Source organism: Panthera pardus, unplaced genomic scaffold, assembly GCF_024362965.1.
Source record: "Panthera pardus isolate Hobbes unplaced genomic scaffold, ASM2436296v1 HiC_scaffold_12, whole genome shotgun sequence".
Taxonomy (NCBI): domain Eukaryota; kingdom Metazoa; phylum Chordata; class Mammalia; order Carnivora; family Felidae; genus Panthera; species Panthera pardus.
In genome coordinates, this window is record NW_026526677.1 from 87,165,270 (window position 1) to 87,184,352 (window position 19,083).

At 41.8% G+C, this 19,083-nt stretch overlaps 1 protein-coding gene and 1 non-coding gene across 3 annotated transcripts in view; both read right to left on the minus strand.

Moving 5' to 3' along the window:
- Positions 1–19,083, minus strand: part of NTM (neurotrimin) — a 939,421-nt gene that overhangs the window by 915,942 nt on the left and 4,396 nt on the right. The gene's annotated exons all lie outside the window — the stretch shown is intronic.
- LOC128776345 (U6atac minor spliceosomal RNA) lies at positions 8,537–8,663 on the minus strand. The gene has a single exon (XR_008421422.1). It is a non-coding gene; the product is annotated as a U6atac minor spliceosomal RNA (small nuclear RNA).

The window sequence follows — 19,083 nt, forward strand, 5'->3', positions numbered from 1 at the left end:
AATGGATTGGCAGGTTTCTGAGCATTAATTATAAATAGCCACAGGAGTTCTCCTGCTTAACAGAATGATGATAAATCCAAGTCTCTGAGAGAGAAGAAGAAAGGAAAGCAAAGAGGGGGAAAAAGTTTGCCTGTAAGTGTCTGCCTGTGTGTTGTGGGGAGGAGGAGAGAGCAGAGGGAATGAGATAAATGATAAATTAGACCCTGCCAGTCAATCACATTTTCTAAATGTTTTATGTCCCAAAAGCTATAAAAGCAATATTCCTTTCTGCCCTTATTGGAACCATTTCTGTACAGCAATCACATCAGTTTCCTTGGGGATTTCCACTGAAATGTGCTTTGCCTTTTCTTTTTATATTTACTCTCCAGCCTGTGACCAAAGGAGGGTCAGAGTCCGCATACAAATGGGCAGGAGAGAGACCCAGTGACCAGGCAAGGCAGGCAGGGGGAGTGAGAGATGCTGGCAGGGGGCCCTGGCTCCCTCTGCTGCCCATAGCTCAGACACCCAGGGCAGAGGCGTTTTCCCTTCTTCCTGGGATGGTCGCAGGGAACCAAAGTGCCAAGTGCCTTACAGGTTATACAGCAAGGACTCAGCACAAATTTTGCTGACTCAATAGACTGCAAGCATCATGAGGGCAAGGATGGATTTGGGGTCTGCTTTATCCATTGCCAGAACCTAAAGCAGGTCTGAGTACATCAGTGTCTCAGCCTGTGCCCATGGCCTGTGTCAGGTGAGAGCTGGAACTGGGGTTGAGCTATTTATTGTCCCTGAGCGCTCCCCTTTCCCATCTACCGGTGACAAGACTCTTCTGGTTTTGGTCCCTATCTCTGGCGAAGACATGAAGATGGAGATGGGGTGGAGAGGGACACAGAGAGGTCTGGGAGAAAGAATGAAAGAAAGAACCCTCCTAAACCAAGATTTGGAGTAACAGATACTCCTGGATGATGTTATATGTTTTGTGTGTCATTACTTTTCAAGGCTTTCGGCTGCAAGTCGTGATTTTAGCTGATTGGAAAATGGTGTTGAAAGACCCGCTTCTCTGGTACAATTTTCTTCATATCCTATTAGTTGCAATACAATTACAGAGAATACATCAATTCCTGGCCTGCCCGCTGCTGCTGCCAGAGCCGCCTATTAAAAAGCGGCCTTATTAATGGAATTGTACATCTAGGATTAATCGGCTTGCTTTGGCCATTTACATTTCTCATTCCACAAGCACTTTTGTTTGCTTAATAGGCTGAAGGAGGTAGGAAATGACACAACAAAAGCCTCTCCCAATTGCCAAGCGTATCACTGGTGGATTTAATATCCCCTCCTTCTTTCATCCTGAAGTGCTGCATAGGGATAAGATCTGGCACATGCCACTAGGGAAAAGCCAGGCGGCAACGAAGCAGGGATTGGTGGGCTGAGAGGGAAGGAAGGAGGGGAAGAGAGAGAGGCCTGGGCCAGAGGAAGGTCTTTGCACTTTAGGGAAGGAGCAGAGGCTCATGTTTTCAGTCTACTAGGAGAGGAGAGGTTCACATGGGAGGAAGTAGCCCAGTGGAGGCAAAGCCCTAAAAAGCAGAGCAGAAGTAGCAGAGGAAGGGAGCTTCCCTGCATTCATGGGATGGATGCACACTCTCCTTTGCCAGGTGTGACTTCTGCAAGTTGTCCATTATCCAGACTGCCTTGTTAATCCTGTCCTGGCTCCCTGCCCTTCATCACATTCCTCTCTCATTTCCCTTTAAGGCTTAGGAAATAAACTTAAGACTAGTCAATTCCGTGTCACTCTACTACTAGGACATGCGGAGCACAATGTAATGTGAAGGCGGGTGTTGGAGGGAGATGAAGGAAATCACATAGGTCCATTGGCTCCCTGTTTTTCTGTTGGTATGGGCAATTCAGAACAGACAGCTCTGGGTTTCTCTTCAGAACTTAGGACAGGAAAATTAAGAGCATCATGGCAGAATTCTTACATTTGCTGGATTCCAAAAGATGAGCTACCAGGCAGCTGTCTGCAGCAGCAGTCTGCTTAAGAAAGAGAGTTCCAGAGAGAGATGCCAGCCCATCTGAATGATAATCCCAGACTGCAGGGGAGCCATGGTGAAAGCAAGGTAGGATGGAGGGGAGGATGCTCCTGGCCCTTCCTCAAGCACCACTCTCAGGAGGTGGCAGTATATTATACACCTAACTCCTCCCCCTGACACTGGCCTGCAGGAGATTCCCTGGGACAACAGAGAGGCTTCAACACCCCAGGGAAAAGTTGCTCAAAAATAATAGAACTTGGATCTTTTAATCAAACCCTATCTCCAGAGAGTTCAGCTTTTCCTTTCCAGAACAGTTTGAGGACTGAGAGGAAGAACATGTAGGTTCTATTACTGGGTGGACTTCAGCGTTAAGGCCCTAAGAGGGAGTCCAGTTTGGTGATGGACAAGGAATGGATGTCCTCTCTCTGGGCAGGAGCCATGCCTCCCAGCCAGGGCCAGGTGCCCACCAGACCATCATGTTCTCCTGTCTTCTCTTCAACCTGCTCCAGGAGGTAATGCTTATGAAAGCTCATCCTTCCGACAGGAATGTTTTATTGAATTGGCTTCTCCCTTTGTCTCTCGCTGGCTTGCTGGCTTCCCCCATGACCCAGGAAGGTCTGTGAAGTTCAGAATGGTAGACACCTGAGGTGTCTGAAGCCCAAACTGTCTCACTAGCTTAGGGGTTCTGTGGTTAAACAGAGGGCTCCAGTCTTAGGAAGGGCATTACTGCAGCAGCAGAGTCCATGTATGTTGAAGCGATGTAATATAGTATGACTTTTCGCTTTAATGGAATTTTTCTAGACCACTAGGAAAAAAAGACTCCATTAACCACACTACAAAGGCCTCTACTTATTAGTATTTTAGAACAGTGGCAAAACATTTCGTGAATATAATTATTGCTGACAAATATGAAAATTGAAATCAAAGTTAAATTTTCAGCTACAGTGCCTCATATGCCAGGTTTCTCTGACTTCAACTATTGCATCAACACATTTATTCTTCCAACAGTTTCAGCAGAAGATTGGCTATTTTCCCTCTCCCCTAATACCGCTTGCTTTCTTCCCCCAGCCCCTCAGCCCTCCCTGGCTTGGGCCCTATATATTTTGAAGCATTAAATCTGACATATTCATCTTGGTGGCTGGCACTAGATAACTAACTTCATGTTTACCTGTCACAGATACAGAAATGGGCTGAGCAGGGTACTCAGGAAGCTGCTTCCCTCTCCCCACCCTCTCTCCCTCCACCCCCAATCCTACCTTTTTTTTTTTTTTCAAATAAAAGTCATTTGACTGATTTCAAATTCCTCGTGATATCAGGACAGAAAAAAAAAGAGGACTTGTCAACACCTTTCTTTCTTTTTCCCTATTAAGCATACTGTAAAAATCAATCCCTTTTGTCACTTCACTCTGCTTGCGAGAATGTTTAATGGATGTCAAGGGAGCTAATGATCGCTGGTAGAAAATTCATTTTAGATTTGCTATTTATAAAGTGCTCAGTACTCAGGTGGGAAATTAACATGAGGCAAGGAGTCGGGTGGGGTGGGGGAGGGAGAGAAATATAGAACTGGGGCCCTGCCAGGCTGGCAGTTGCTTTGTGTAGGCGGTACCCAAGGCATTCTGGGGGCAGAGGGCGCGTGTGTCAGAGATGCTGGGTGGGATAGGGCAAAGAATATAGGCTTAGGAAACATCCAGATCTGGGAAAGTTGATCTTTCTGAGCCAAAATTTTCTCAGCAATAAAATATCTACAACACCTAGCTCACAAGGTTGTAGAAAGGATTAAATAAAATATCACACATAAAACATTTACCAGTGCCTGGCATTGAGTACTAGTACATGTTTAATAAATGTTAAATTTCTTTCCTTGTAGCCCCATAGCCCTGTGAGGAGAACAGGACAGAGCAGGTCAGCACAAAATTGCTCAGGGATCTGGATCCAGCCAGGGGTGCACTCACATAGGAGCCCACTTAAGAATCCTGAGTATTACCTGGGACTTATAGCATCCAGGTGATCAGACTGGCCAGTGGTTGTCAAATGTTAATGAGCATCAGAATCACCAGGAGGGCTTCTTAATACACAGACTGCTGAGCCTCATCTCAGACTTTCTAAAGGTCTATAGGCCTGGGGTGGGGCCCTGGGGTGGGATGTGAGAATCTGCATTCCTGCTAAATTCCCAGGTGATATTAATGCATCTGGTCTGGGACCACATTTTGAGACACAGAGGTAGGCATATAAACTTAACTGTCTCAGGAAGCAGTGAAGCACCACCTTCTAACCAGTGCCTTCCAGATAGACAAGTCCTTCCCCACCCCTGACTCACCCCCACCCCTCAAACCAGTATAAGAGTCCAAATTCTGAAGCAAACCACTGAAGGCTAGTTAATTCATTCCCCAGGTCTACATCACTGGCCAGGCAGGAGAGGCAAGTGCTGACTGAGGTTTATTTTCTGGCTTGCTGCAATGTGTAGCCATGGGCAGTGCCTCAAGTGCTCAGATGGATCCCCTTCATCCCCCACAAAGTTCTCTCGGTTGCACATGGGATTCCAGGTCCCAAAGCTCTGGTCTACCCTCACCCTTCTAGTTTCTCCTTCTCTGGGCCCTTCTCTTGGATACTTCTCTGTTATATTTGGATTAACAGCAAATCTCTTTTGATTACTCACTCTCTGTTGAAACAGACAACCTGTTGCCACGTGTTTGATTACTGAATCCCAGGGGAGATCCTATTTGCAATGCAGCCAGTTACAGTACACTTGGCATTGCACACAGTCATTGAGCTGCTAATTCATTGTCTAAGAAGTTGCTTTTCAGTTTCTGATTTTTCAATAATAGGCTTCTCACGAAGCCCTTAAGCTTCGGAAATAAGCCAAAAACTGCTTTTCCAGTCATTTACATAAACACAAGCGGATCAGGAGGGGGAAAAAAATGGAATAGTTTTACATGTAATTCCTGGGGCTCTGGAGCTTCCGCAGATAGCATGTCAAGGCTGCAGGTCTGGAAAAGCACCGTGGGAAGTATGCCGGCTCGAAGAAAACCTGACACCAAGGCGAAAGATAAATCCTGAAATTTCTCCTGACGCCGAGCCTGCCGCTTTGCCGGGGCTGGACAGATATTCTGGGCACCAGCAAATTGTTCTGTCAGCAAGGCGCTCCCTCGGCTGCATCTTGTTAGGGACTCTGTCACTCATTCGCCAGTCACAGCACCACAGCCCCACCTCTGAGGCAGTGTTCTGTCACCTGGGACAGGTAAGTGGTGTAGTAAACCTGCCCAGGAGACAGCGCCCCCAGGGAGGGAGCTCCATCTTCCTGAAGCTTGCTCCGCACTTCTTTTGTGGGGGATGTGGATTCAGGGTCTAGCCCTTATATAGGTGCTCTTTTCCTTACTTCAAGAGGTAGGAACTTTCTGGCATGTGAGCCACTTTCAACCACCATCTTGTTTCTTTCTCTATTTTATCACTCTTTGTCTCCCTCCCTCTCTCTCCCCCTCCCTCCATCCCTCCCTCTTTCCAGATGTAGATTTTACAAACAATCCAATGATCCAGGAAGAACAGCCATTCTTTTTCTTCCCAGCCAAATCATATTCCTCTTCATTAAAAAGTAAATAAACAGACTACTAAAACTTCCACCTTTTAAACGCCTAATTCTGATCAGGCTATTTCCCTTACATAGCTAGTACTCAATGGACAAAAGGTAAAGGACCAGATAAAAACAGAATAAATGATGGGGCGCCTGGGTGGCTCAGTCGGTTAAGCATCCGACTTCGGCTCAGGTCATGAGACTTCGGCTCAGGTCATGATCTCACGGTCCGTGAGTTCGAGCCCCGCGTCGGGCTCTGTGCTGACAGCTCAGAGCCTGGAGCCCGTTTCAGATTCTGTGTCTCCCTCTCTCTCTGACCCTCCCCCATTCATGCTCTGTCTCTGTCTGTCTCAAAAATAAATAAACGTTAAAAAAAATTAAAAATAAAAAATAGAATAAATGCAAGATGCCCGTTTAACTTTGAAATTCAGATCAACAGCAAATAATTTTTTAGTATAAGTATATGCTGTGATAATAAAAAAAATTGTTGCTTATCTGGAATTCAAATTTATTGAGTGTCTGGATTTTTATTTGCTAAATCTGGCAATCCTAGCAAAAGGTAATATTCAATTATTTATTTTATATATTTTCATTGCTTACATACCACCAAGCTTGCTCTGCCCTAGTGGTTTTTTTTTTTCCCCCCTAAGGTGGTTATATTCAAGAGAAACTGAGACCCCTCATATGAGGACAGAGATGTGACTATCCTCTCCACCTCCATCCCCCACCACTGACCTTTCTAGTCAGAGCTCCCTCCATCTGTGTTCACTACTTCTCTAAGTCAGTGGTTCTCCAAATTTAGCATCAATCACCTAAAGGGCTTATTAAAATGCACATAGCTATGTTCCAGAAAGCTCCAGACTTTCTGATTCAGGGACTACACTTGAACTGCCACAACTCTAAGGACATTATATAGAAATAAACTCCTTCTTTTCCTTGGGCAGACTAGTAACAAGGAAACTAATGAGTGGTCCACATGAAGGCTCAGTATAGAAATGATAGAGTAGTAGAGTGGGTATCACAACTCTGTCCTCCTTTTCAGCCTTTTAAATTATTTTCCTGGTCTTGTTTATTCCATCACCCTCAATATTAAAACAAGTTAGTACAGTGTTGCACTGGGCTAATCCTACAGGAAGGATATTTGCAGTGTGTGCAAAGGCACTGTGCTGTGGTGGGGCATTAGTGTCCAGGGTCAGTGTCTGGGGTCAGTGGAGCAAAATCAAGAGACAGAGCCTGAACAGAGACAGGGCAGACAGGCGGAGAGGAGGGACAGATACAGGTCATCCAGAGGCCTACCTGAACTGAACTGGTGAGTGATTATAGGAGAAAGAGTGGTCCAGGTGGTGGTGGTGGGGGTGTGTGTGGGGGACATGGTGAGGGGGACTGAGAGGGAATTGAAGTCCCCAGTAAATGAGCTGCTCAAAAACCCCATAAAAATGTTGGCTTCTACTTTTCTGATAAGTATTGAGTACCAGGTTTCACAAACATAATTCAGTGAAAACATGGAAACTACATTCCAAGGAAGTTTAAATATCCTATTTTATGGATGAGGAAAATAAAGGCTCTGGGAAAAACTCAATATCAAAGGTCAGAGTTGATGATAGAGCTCAGTTGAGAAAGAATATTCTGACTAATGTACAGATCAAGAAATATAATTTATGTGGTTATGCTCTGCAAGCTGTAAATGTAAAACTCAGTCTGTGTAATTCCTTTCAGGGTTAACTCAAGAAAGGAGTTGGAGATCAGCCCATGTTTGAGAGATGGTCTGCTACCATCTCCTACATGGCAGGACCAGAACCATAAACAGAGATGGAAAAATAGGGTAGGAGTTGATCATATTGTATCTGAAAATCAGGGAGGAGAGAAAGCCATGAGGAAAGGAGGGTTATTACATAGGAGGGTTTTGCCCATTACACAGGTCACTGTTTTTGTCCTTTTCTGCTTTCTGGAAAACAAAACATACAGATTTATGGACATGTATGTGAACATGTACACACATGTGTGCAAACACACCTCTTGGCCAATTTATGCTCAGAGAAAATCAAAGTCATTGAATGCAGACTCCTCCAACTTCCTGCAGCCAAGCTGAAAAGTTTGGCTGTATCCCTACTGCACAAGGACAGCTGATTCTCCCTCTTTTTGCATTTTTCTTTATCTGAGTAAGTTATATGCAACATAAAAGAAACCATTTTAAACATTTTAAATGCACAATGCAGTGGCATTAATACATTCACAGTGTTGTGCAGCCATCATTACCATCCATCTCCCGAACTTCTTCATCATCCCAAACAGAACCTTTACCCATCGGATAATAACTCCCCATTCCTTCCTCCCCTCAGCCACTGGAAACTTTTAGTTTCTGTATCTATGAATTTGTCTTTCATAAGTACCTCATATAAGTGGACTCATACAATATTTACCCTTTTGTGTCTGATTTCTTTCACACTGTTTTCAAGATTCATCCATGTTGTAGCACGTGTCAGAATTTCATTCATTAATTTCATTAAGGCTGGAGAACACTTGACTGTACATATACATTGTATTTTGTTGATCTATCCATCCACTGATGGATCCACTGATGGATCCATTCATCCACTGATGGGTTGCTTCCACTTTTTGCCTATTGTGAATAATGCTGCTATGAAGATGGCTGTACAAATATGAGTCCCTTCTTTCAAATTTTTGTTTGAAAATTTCTATATACCTAGAAGTGGAATTACTAGATCATACAATAATTCCATTTTTAACTTTTTGAGGAACCACCAAACTGTTTGTCACAATAGTTGCACCACTTTACTTGCCCACCAGCAATGCACAGGGGTTCCAGTTCAATTTGTCCATATCATCACCAACATTTCTTTACTTCTCTTTTTAAATGTTTTAAACAACAGCCATCCTAATGGGTGTAAAGTAGTATTTCATTGTGATTTTGATTCGCATTTCTCTAATGACTAGAAATGTTGAAAATTCATGGTTAGATGCCACAAAGTAGGTGGTAATATCTTAACCGCATGTGTGTTGTATGGGCCCAAAGGCTTCTTCCATCCTTCTTGGGGGGAGATCTAACATTCCCTCCTGTCATACAAAATGCTAATTGTCTCTTAACATCCATCCTCCCCTCCTGCCATGATAATAAGCCCCTGAATTTGTCTGGGCATGTGGTCATCCAAAGTGGATGATGCATTCCCCACACTCCCTTGCATCTGAAAGAAGCAGTGTAACCAAGTTCTGTCCAAAGGCATGAAATGGAGAGTGCCATGTGAGGGCTTCCAGGAAGGAACCTTCTTTGGGAGATAGTACACTAGAGCATTCTGTCTCTTCTTCCTCTCCTCTTTTGTCCCACTGTCTGGCACACAGATGCTGCCATCTTAGACAGAAGGTCAAAACCATGTACAATAGATCCAAGCCACAGAAAGGGCTGGGTCTCTCAGCTTAGAAAACATGACACCAGCCATGAACAAAGTGGAGTGTTTCTGTGGCCACAGAGAAAAACTTCTATCTTATTTAAACCATTTTTACTGTGTAGTTTCTGTCATTTTCAGTTGAATCCAATCATAATGGGAATTCTCAAATAAGTTTCTCCTTCCTTACTTTATATAGTCATGCAATTTTTCTTTCTCCTTGTCTTCATGACTCATTTTTTTACTGGTGCTCAAGATTCACCACTCCTCCTACCCTTTCATATTCCCTAACAGACCTCACTTGGTCAGTCATCTCCTAGATCTTCCTTTCATCCTTCCCTTTACTATCCCCTGCCCTTCAGCATTCAAAGAGGTCTTTCCCCTCTTACAAAAGCCACATCTTCTCCAACTGCAATTCCCCTTTATCCCCCTATTTCCTCCCTCTTTTTTTAAAACAATAATAACAACACAAAAACTTTTTTGAAATAATTGCTCACATTTTCTATATCCTTACCTTACTTTTATTCCCTACACTAGGGCTCTACCCCATGAAACTGTTTTCCCAAGGGCATAGAAGATATTTTTGTCACTAAGTATAATCTCATTTGATCCTCAGCAGCATTTGACACTATCATTGTTCCTGCCTTCTCCAAATACACATCATTTGACCTTGGTGGCATCACACTTTCCTGGATTTTCTTATATGTTTTTGGTCACTTCTTGTCAATTATCTTCCCAAGATTTCTTCTCTTCCCAAACTTTAAATACTAGTTACCTAGTATATACTCTGTACTCTCTTCCTGGGTCATTAATTGTATCTATGTTGTAGACCATCTTTGTTGAAGGTTAGAGATCTCTCCAGAGTTCCAGATTGATGTAGTTAGCTTCTTATTGGATAACACCTTGAAAATGCCCATTAGGCATCTTCAAACCCATCATGACCCAAACTGCATTTATCACCATCTCCTTAAAATCCACCTGAACATCACTTACCCCCAAACTAGAAGTTTTCTTTCACTTTCCTTTATCACTTGCCATCCTCTTTCCTTTCCATATCCAAGTTATAACCCTTCAACCTCCACAATTCTTGAATACTCCTGTATCTCCCCATCTCTGCAGCACTCACCCTGGTTGCTGATTGGGTGCAACATCCTCTAGAAGGTTACCTTGCCTCTAGTCTTGCCCCCTTTTTAATTCATTTTCCACACTGTCACTAGAACAACATTGCAAGATTTTTTAAAGCATGTTAACATTTTTAAATAACTCAAATAATGTTATTTAATAATTAAAACTGCAAATCATCATTTTACTATCTGACATGCAACCTTCAATACTTGTCTCTCAATATAAAATCTTTAATAAGAAACATATGCCATTCAAGCTCTGACTTCTGCTTACATCTCTCCCTATAAATCTTGTCTGTCTATCTTCATCCCTTCTTCCCCATTCCCTAAAGCCCCCAAATCACACAAGCACAGTCCATCTAGCCAAACTGGTATTGGATTCCTGGATTCCTACCATGGTCTCCTTTCTCTAGGCTCTGACATATGCAGTCTAACATTTATCTTTCCTCTTACCTGGTTAAATATAGTCAAGTTTGTGTCTCAGCCTTCATATATCTTCTTTCTAGAAGACTTTTCTGACTCAAAAAGTCTTCTAGATGATGCCATAGCAAACAACACTTGCTTTTATCTCAGTACTTACTATGTCGTATTGAATTGTCTACTTCCTTCAGTGTAAAAACTATGTTTTGTTGTTGTTTTTGGCTAAGATACAGAAGGGTATGAATAAATCATTCTGGAGTGGGTAAAATATAATATAAGTAAGAACTTGGCCATGCCATTGAGTCTATTATTGAAATATGAATGTAATGAAGAACTTGGCCATACCCTTGGGTCTATTATGTTGCTTTTTTTTTTTAAATCATTCGTCTTCATGATGTGGAGATTACAAGTCTATATCATTTAAGGATGACACAAAGCTGATGGTGACAGATCATTGGAATCCAAAAATAATCAAAGTGAATTTAAATACAGGACACAAGGTGCAGTAAAATTTCAAAAACTTAGAAGAAAAATTTAAAGAAAATTAACTATAAGCAAGAATAGGAGAGGTCTTACATAATGGCATTTTTTTGTGTGTGTGAGAAGAATGAGTACAACATCAATATGAACCAAGAGTGTGGTATCTGAAAGAGAGAGAGAGAGAGAGAGAATAGGGATGCCTGGGTGGCTCAGTCAGTTAAGTGTCCTACTCATAATCATGAGTGTCCTAGCTCAGGTCATGATCTCATGGTTCATGAGTTCAAGCCCTGCATCCAGCTGTCTGCTCTCAGCAGAAAGCTCACTTTGAATCCTCTGTCATTCTCTCTCTCTGCCCCTCTTGCTCTCTCTCTTTCTGTCTCTCAAAAAAAAAAATAAATAAATAAACATTGTGAGTTCAAGCCCCGCGTCGGGTTCTGTGCTGACAGCTCAGACCCTGGAGCCTGTTTCAGATTCTGTGTCTCCCTCCCCCGTTCACGTTCTGTCTCTCTCTGTCTCAAAAATAAATATATGTTAAAAGAATTAAAAATAAATAAATAAATAATAAAAAAGAGAAAATAATACAATAATAAAGTGAACTTATATAACTATAAAGTCCAAAATGTGGTAGGTAAGAGTCCATGCCTCACTTATCAATCAAACTATATCTAGGAGAGTTTGGTAATGCATTTTAGTGAATCATTATCAAACTAGAGCATGTTCAGAAGATAAGGATCAGGATGATTAATGGTTTAAAATCATGCCATACAATAATCATAAGAAGGAACTAAGAATGTCAAGATAAGTAGTATTCATGATAGGCATCTTTTAGAAAGAGGATCACACAATATTAGTTATGTTTTTGAATAGTTCTAATTGGCAGAAGTTAGAAAGAGACAAATTTTTGCTCCACATAGATTCATTAGGATTATATTCATCTACAAGTAATAGAAACCTAATTAAATAAGTTTTTTTTCTCATAAGTGATAGTAAGTATGGAAACATGTCTTCCAGTGCTGGTACAACTGCTATGTCATCTTGAACCCAAGGTCCTTTTATTAGATTTAGCCATATGGAATTGCCTTATACTCAATTATTTTTGATTTACCAAAACAGCCAAGTCCATTTAGTTTAACCTAAATTCTTCCTTCTTTGCCATTCTTGATATGTGTTTTTTGTCTGCCTTTTTACAGGCTCTCTCCTGGAACTCTAGGTAGTATGCCATTTTCTCCATCAAGAGGAAGGGGCAATGGCATGGTTTATAAAGCACAGTCTCCCTGAGTACAATCCTCAAAACCCCAACCAAACTTGTGCTTTTATTGCATTAATCTGAACTGCATTGCATGACCATACTGAGCTACAAGGGAATTTTTGTGGTGAATAGTTTGAATGGGCACATTGCTGCCTGCAACAAATTTAGAGCACCGTTTATACAGAGAAAGGATAATAATTGATTTTGAGGAGATATCAAAAGTGTTTTCCAGAATAGTGTTTTCCAAAGAGTTTATCAACTATGAAAAGGAATACTAATATCATTTATTCTCAGTTGTAACTGCACAATAGAATAATCTGTACTTATTTCAAGGTAGAGGTGACTTTGTCCTATACTAACCTATACAATGGGTATTTTTGTAGGTCATCCCTGGGCACCTGCTTATAATAATCCCCACAGGTGATTTTGATAGACAGTCAGAACTGGGGAGCACAACTCATGTGGTTAGTGTCTGATTACTGGGAATATCTGGAATGGTTGGGCAGCAACTGATGAACATCATTCAGATGGGATTTGATGCCTTGAGTGGGAGACTGAGAAAATTCCATAATTTCTCACAACTCTAGGAGTCTGTGAAAAAGCTTTTGCATTTGATGAGTAAATTATTTTGGCCTTGACAAGGCTTTGGCAGTGCAAGAAATTAATGGAAAAAATGGTGATAGGGCATTAAGATCCTTCTATTAAGAAGTGTTAGGGAGAAAGGAAGGAGAAATATAGAACAATCAATTAATTCTTATTTGTTTTAAAAATTAGCACAATGGTTTATCCAACTACAGATGTCTATACACCACTGGTTGCATTGAGAAAAAAAAAAGCCGTCAATTAACCTTTTCCATGCCTGGGCCAGGTTTCATCTTCACTGTTTAGGAGGAAAGTCAAATGCCCTGGTGGACAATTTTGTGTGAAAGGGAAAAAGTAGATTTGAAGAAGCAGATAAGAAACACTTGACCACCTCATCTTCTCCAACTAAATACAATCCATCCAGTCACTTTCCTCTTTTCTTAGATCCAAACTTCCTTTGCCTGTGTGTCTCCCCATGACGCCGACATAGGTTCAGATAGCCATCCCATCCTCCACTCATCTGATCTATTGACCACTACAGTGACTATTTTCTGCTCTGGGGTAAGTTTAGTGATAAATACTGAGCTCATCTACCACTACCCAGGTGCCTACAACATATGGTTTATGACTGATTATATCCAGGAGATATTGCTAATATATGGGATTACAGATTCAGAGTCCCCAAAAGATCTTGTCAGAAAGAAAGTATCAGTTGAATCTAATAAGATAACTTCAGAAAGAGTAAGTTCTGAGATCGGGTTATTGTGCACATCATAAAACACCACAAGCATAGGAGAAGGAAGGTTTGAATTAACAACAGCTCAACAGAAGTTGACAGGATCATATGGCTCCTAAAACTTAAGGGAATCTCATGCTGTTTTCCCTCTCTCTCCTTCTCTCTGTCTTCTTTCTAGCTGTAAGTTCTGAGTATTTAATTTGTGCTAAGTGTTGTGCTCGGTGCCCTAGGAACATAAAGATCAATAAAGCAGTCCCTGACCTCTAGGAGCTCAGAGTCTGGTAAAGGAAGATAGACATGTAAGCATGTACCTATGCCATGTGTAGTGGATGTTAAGTATAGCGGTAAGTACAGGAGAAATGGAAGTATAGATGACAAAACAAGAGACTGCAGAGGAATGCTGAGCTGGAATTTTTCTTGAATTGTAAGTTTTAGATGAGGGCAGCACTCAGCAGAGGGAGCAGTGTGCACACATGCTGTGCGGAAGAAGTCCTCAAGCAGTCCATGGAACAGGAACAGGATTGCAAAGGATTAGGAGAGGCTGGCAAACCCAGGCCAGACCTAGAGGGTTTACATTACCTTGCCAAAGGGCTGAGATATTCTCCCTTTTGGGTTGGAGCCAGGAGGGGCCATATTCTATAATATTTTGGGCTACTCAAAGCACACTGGGAGAAGAATACTTTAAAAACAATATAGAATAACCCAGAAGAACTTTGGATAAAAGCAATCAGCACCCTTTCTATGGATGATAAGATAGAAACTAGGAGAAAATCTTGCTATATTTAGCCCAGTGGAGGGAAAATTTGAGGGAGAAGGGAACACAATTTTTTTTGAAATATTTAAAGTAAATTCATGTTGAAGAAGGATTAGACTTGTCCTGTGAGTAGTAGTATTTGTATCAATCATAATACTATTAAGTAATACTTCTTGAGAACTTACAGTGTGCTAGGCAGTGTTCCAAGCACTTCATCTGAAGTAACTTATTTAATCCTCATAACAGCCTTAAAGCTAAGTCCCATAATTATCTCCATTTTGTAGAAGAGGCAACAGAATCACAGAAGTTGACTATATTGTTTAAGGTTTCAAACTAGGAAGTGGAAGAGCCAGGGTTTGGACCCAGGCAATCCAGCCACTATATTATAATGTCTCTCTAGACCTAGAGAAAATGGCTAAATCTGTAAGAAGACAGATTCTCCCTCTCCTTTGTCTTCTTCCTCTTCCTGTCTTCCTGAAATCTAATGGTCAGGCACAATAATCTAGAAAAATGTATGTTTCCCCTTATTGGAGACAGAAGCTAGGGGACCACTGCAGCTCCACTATTGAGGTATCAAAGTTCAAAGAGAGAGATTGAAATAAGTCATCTTGAAAGTTCCTCTGGGCTTGAGCTGGTTGTGACTCTGGGATTGGATGACATAGCAGTGTGAACACTTTAGGGAGCCAGCCGTGTACTTTGTGAGTTACCCAGAGACTGCCTTTGGCACACATTTGCATGGTAGCTCTGTTCCCCATGTGCCTCTGAGCCTGCTGACTCCATAAAAAAAAAAAAAAACAGGCAAGTTTTCACTCATGTATGCACAGCCAGAGCCAACCTGACTTGGGGAGTGGAACCAGCATCACTTCTGCCTAACACACTAACTGCAATTTTGCCATTGAGGTTCTTGGCATTGAGCCTTTGTTGCTCAAGAGAAGGAGAGCAATGGAAGCAACACTGCTGGCTAACTGACTCGGGGAAGAGACTGGACCCTGAGCAGAAGAGAAATATGAAAATCTTCACACTAAAGAATGGAGATTCTTCCAAGGTTCACCATCGCTTAGCACTCTCTAAATCCAGCTCTAACACATTCTTTCTTGACCCACATTCAAGTGGCTCCTAATTCTCTTATAAGATGGATCGGTTAAAGAATCCTTATCATTCCTGGATTCCTCTATGAGGGAAATGCTGTGACTAGTTAATCATTTTCTCCCATCCTAAGGATGCCTTATAAAGAAATACATACATATATAGATATGTGATAAAATATATATGATATAGCATGTAGTGTTTGCATTGCACACACACCATTCACACAGTCTGACTTTGGTCATCTGTCTGTGACTATGTCTATATTCTTAGCTCCTTGCAAGCAGAAACTGCTTTGAAATACTTTCTTCTAGCATCACTACTTTTCAAGTGCTATATCAAAAAGACTATTTGCAAAACTGCAAAGTGTTGAACTTGAAATGAAACTTGAAAATATTTTAGACCAAATTCTTTATTTTAGAGATGTGGAAACTGAGGCTTATGTAAAGGATGTGTCTTACCCAACATCATAGAACTTTTCAGCTGACTTTAGAGGTCCAATGCTTAAATCTGACCACATATTAGAACCTCTTGCAGGGCTCTAAAAAGATTGATGATGAACATCTGATTTTATTGGTCTGTGATAGGGTTCAGTCATTGGTATTATTATAAAGCTCCTCAGGCAATTTGATACACCAAGTTTGAGAACCATTGGCTTAGAAAATGTAAATATTGCAAATCCCTTGATGACCTTTCAGTCTCAGAGATGAGGTCAGGAGATGTAGAACTGACTGCTTGACTTGGAAGACTCAGGATCCATGTGAAAGTTATCTGTTCTCTATGTGAGGAAAGATAAGAACAATCATGATCACCTCTATGAAAATGCAGATAGAAGCAGCCAGGTAAGCAATCATCCTGAGCATTCAGCAGGCAGCTTGTACACAGTTTGAGCATAAGAAAAGCCATTTTCCCTCTGGGTACATATGACTGGAAACACAAGTTGATGGATTAGAAGAAGACCCGTGTCCCAACTGTAGTGTATGACCAGAGGAGAACAAATAAAGCCTGATGAATTTTTATTATTCCAGAAACCCTAAGTTAGGGTGACATGGGTGGGTAGCAAATAAAAGGGTTCTCAGAAGGGAGATTATCTTAGATATTCCCTGAGTTATGAATCCCTCTAAGAGGTCCCCCTGCATAACATTTGCCTCATCCAAACTAACTGCCAGAGGCAAATCCTTCCCTGATCTGTCTGATATAAGTATCTCCCCCACTCCCCTTACCTCTAATTCTGTGCAGAAAGCAAGGCAAAAGGGAGGTGGATAAGCTACCAGACAGGGTGGCATTGTGCCAAGAATCAACTAATAACTTGAATGACAAAAGACAATTGTCACAAAGCCAACTAACTTAAATCAGCTTTCATCATCCACATACTAACTGAGGGCACATCAAATATCTATGAGTTCCTTCTTGGCAGAAGACAGCATGGAGTAGTAAAGGCAGCACCTCTTATTTATTATTAACACAGAACTACAGTTGTGAGTCCTCTCCCAGTGCTCCCTACGTAAAACAAGGATCAAAGGTTAGTTGCTTTCTTGCCACCCATTTCCATGAGAAACCAAAGGCTGTGTCTTTCATTCTTCCCTCTTGCTTCTGGCACTCCTGTTGGTGCTTTTGAATGCTATTAAAAAAGATGGAAAACCAAGCCAAATCTTAGAAATTCTACTCTGTCTTTGGTTTCATCCCTGAGTTTGTTTTAGTCCCTGATGCATTTATTCCCACCACCTACCACCTACAACTACAACATAGTGGGCACTCAATAAACACTTGCAGGGTGATTGAACCAATGAACACATACACAGCTATGGTCTGTGTTGGGTTAGTGTTTGGTGACACCACCAAGACAAAGCAAGGGCAGCACCTCCAGAGAGTTAATCTGAACGAGCCTTTGAAGCCAAAACCAACCAATCCTTTGAACATTCTTTTATTACTATGAAGGCAATACTCTTAGAGAAGAAAAAAAAATGAAATTTAGTAACCTAAGATGTCCTTAGTAACAGTGCTAAAGAACGTGTTTTCCAATATTTGGTTTCTTAGCTTGACAGTCTCTCTTGAAATATTCGCTTCTCGGCAACAAAAATGTGAATCTTTGTTGGTTTGTTTTGCAGTTTGCAAATGACTTACAGAGTTCTTCTGGCAGGGTTTCTGTTTTTCTTCTTGCAAATAAACAAAAGGCCATCTCTCTAGTATGACTTAAGTGGGGGAGTATCTGTGCTCTGTCATTGTTTTGGAAGGAGGGAAGAAGAAGAGGAAAGGAGGGGGAAGTAGAAAGAAAAATGAGGAAAATTGTAACAGGCAGGGAATAGACACTGAGCAAAATGTGGGAAAGTGACAGAGGTAAATTGGATATGGAAAATTAGAGTGTCGGGGATATCAAATAACTGAGGACTCTGTGATCAATGGGGTCCCAGGTACTCTTGCTGGGGAAGCCTGAACTAGCCCACCAGTTCATCTGTCCCCCCTTCCCCCTGCTGTGCTGCATCATCTGGGCTCCTTGTGGACTGGGAAGACAGACTCTCCCTCCTTCTCCTGGGCAAGCCTGCATGAAGCAGAGCAACCCCTGCCAGCATGACCTAGATCTGTCAACTGATCAATTATTGTTCCCACAGAGGAGAAGGAAAAATGAAAGGAAGAAAGAAAAAGGGAAATAGAGAAAAAAGAGAAAAGGGGAAGAGAAGGCAGAAAGAGGGTGGGAGAGATGGGGAGAGGCAGAATGAGAAGGAAGGTGGATGTACACATAGGTGTTTTAAGTTTAAGCAGTGATAGCACGAGTAGACTTAATCTAGGAGGTTGCATAAATAAATACAGAGATGCAGAAAATAAAACATAGAGTTCTCAGAGATTATTAAGCAAAATCATCGAACAGAGGATTGAATCCTCTTCTACCCACTTTTTCCAATCCAGACAGAACTGTCTTTACCCTCTAAAACTCTTAGCTCCAGATATCTTCTCCCTGTTCTCCCCCTCTCTGCCATCTGCCCAGCCAGCGTTGCACCTCCTTGAAGAAGTCTCCTTTTACAGGTGGATGGCCGGCATGCTCTTTCCCACTGTGGTTGCTAATGGAAGGGAATGGAAGCATCCACCACCAGAGGATGGCAATGGCGCCACCGGACCCCATCTGGCCTGTATGCCATTGATTACCTTATTTTTGCCTGTTTTCATCTTTTATGTTTAATTTGTTTTATTGAATTTCAAATGATTGTAGACATAAAGTAAACATTTAACAAGCCAATAGAGCAGAAAGGAAGTAAACTGCATAAATACAACCGGTCTCAGCATGCAGTTCCACTTAGCACCACATGTTTGGAGTGTTACAAGCATTAATGAGTCCTTACAACACCCAGGGGAGTTGCTCCCCAGCCTGGCAGGCAGGTGGGGAGACAGGCTCACAGAGGGAAAGATTTTCCCCTACAGAAGACATAGAGAACTTTGAGCTCAGATGTACATGCTCCCCACCGAGCCTCACACAGGCCTCCAGAACTGGCACGGAACCTGGAAGACATGCTCATTAGAGTGTTTGAAGAGTCTGTAGGGCCTCTGCTGAGGTTAGATTTAAAGCAAAGTTTGTTTGCATTCTTGGAATTCTAGTTGGTGGGCAGGACAGAGCAGGCCATGAACTACAAAGCAAAACAAACAAACAAACAAAAACAAACTAAAACAGAGCCAAATCCCAGATG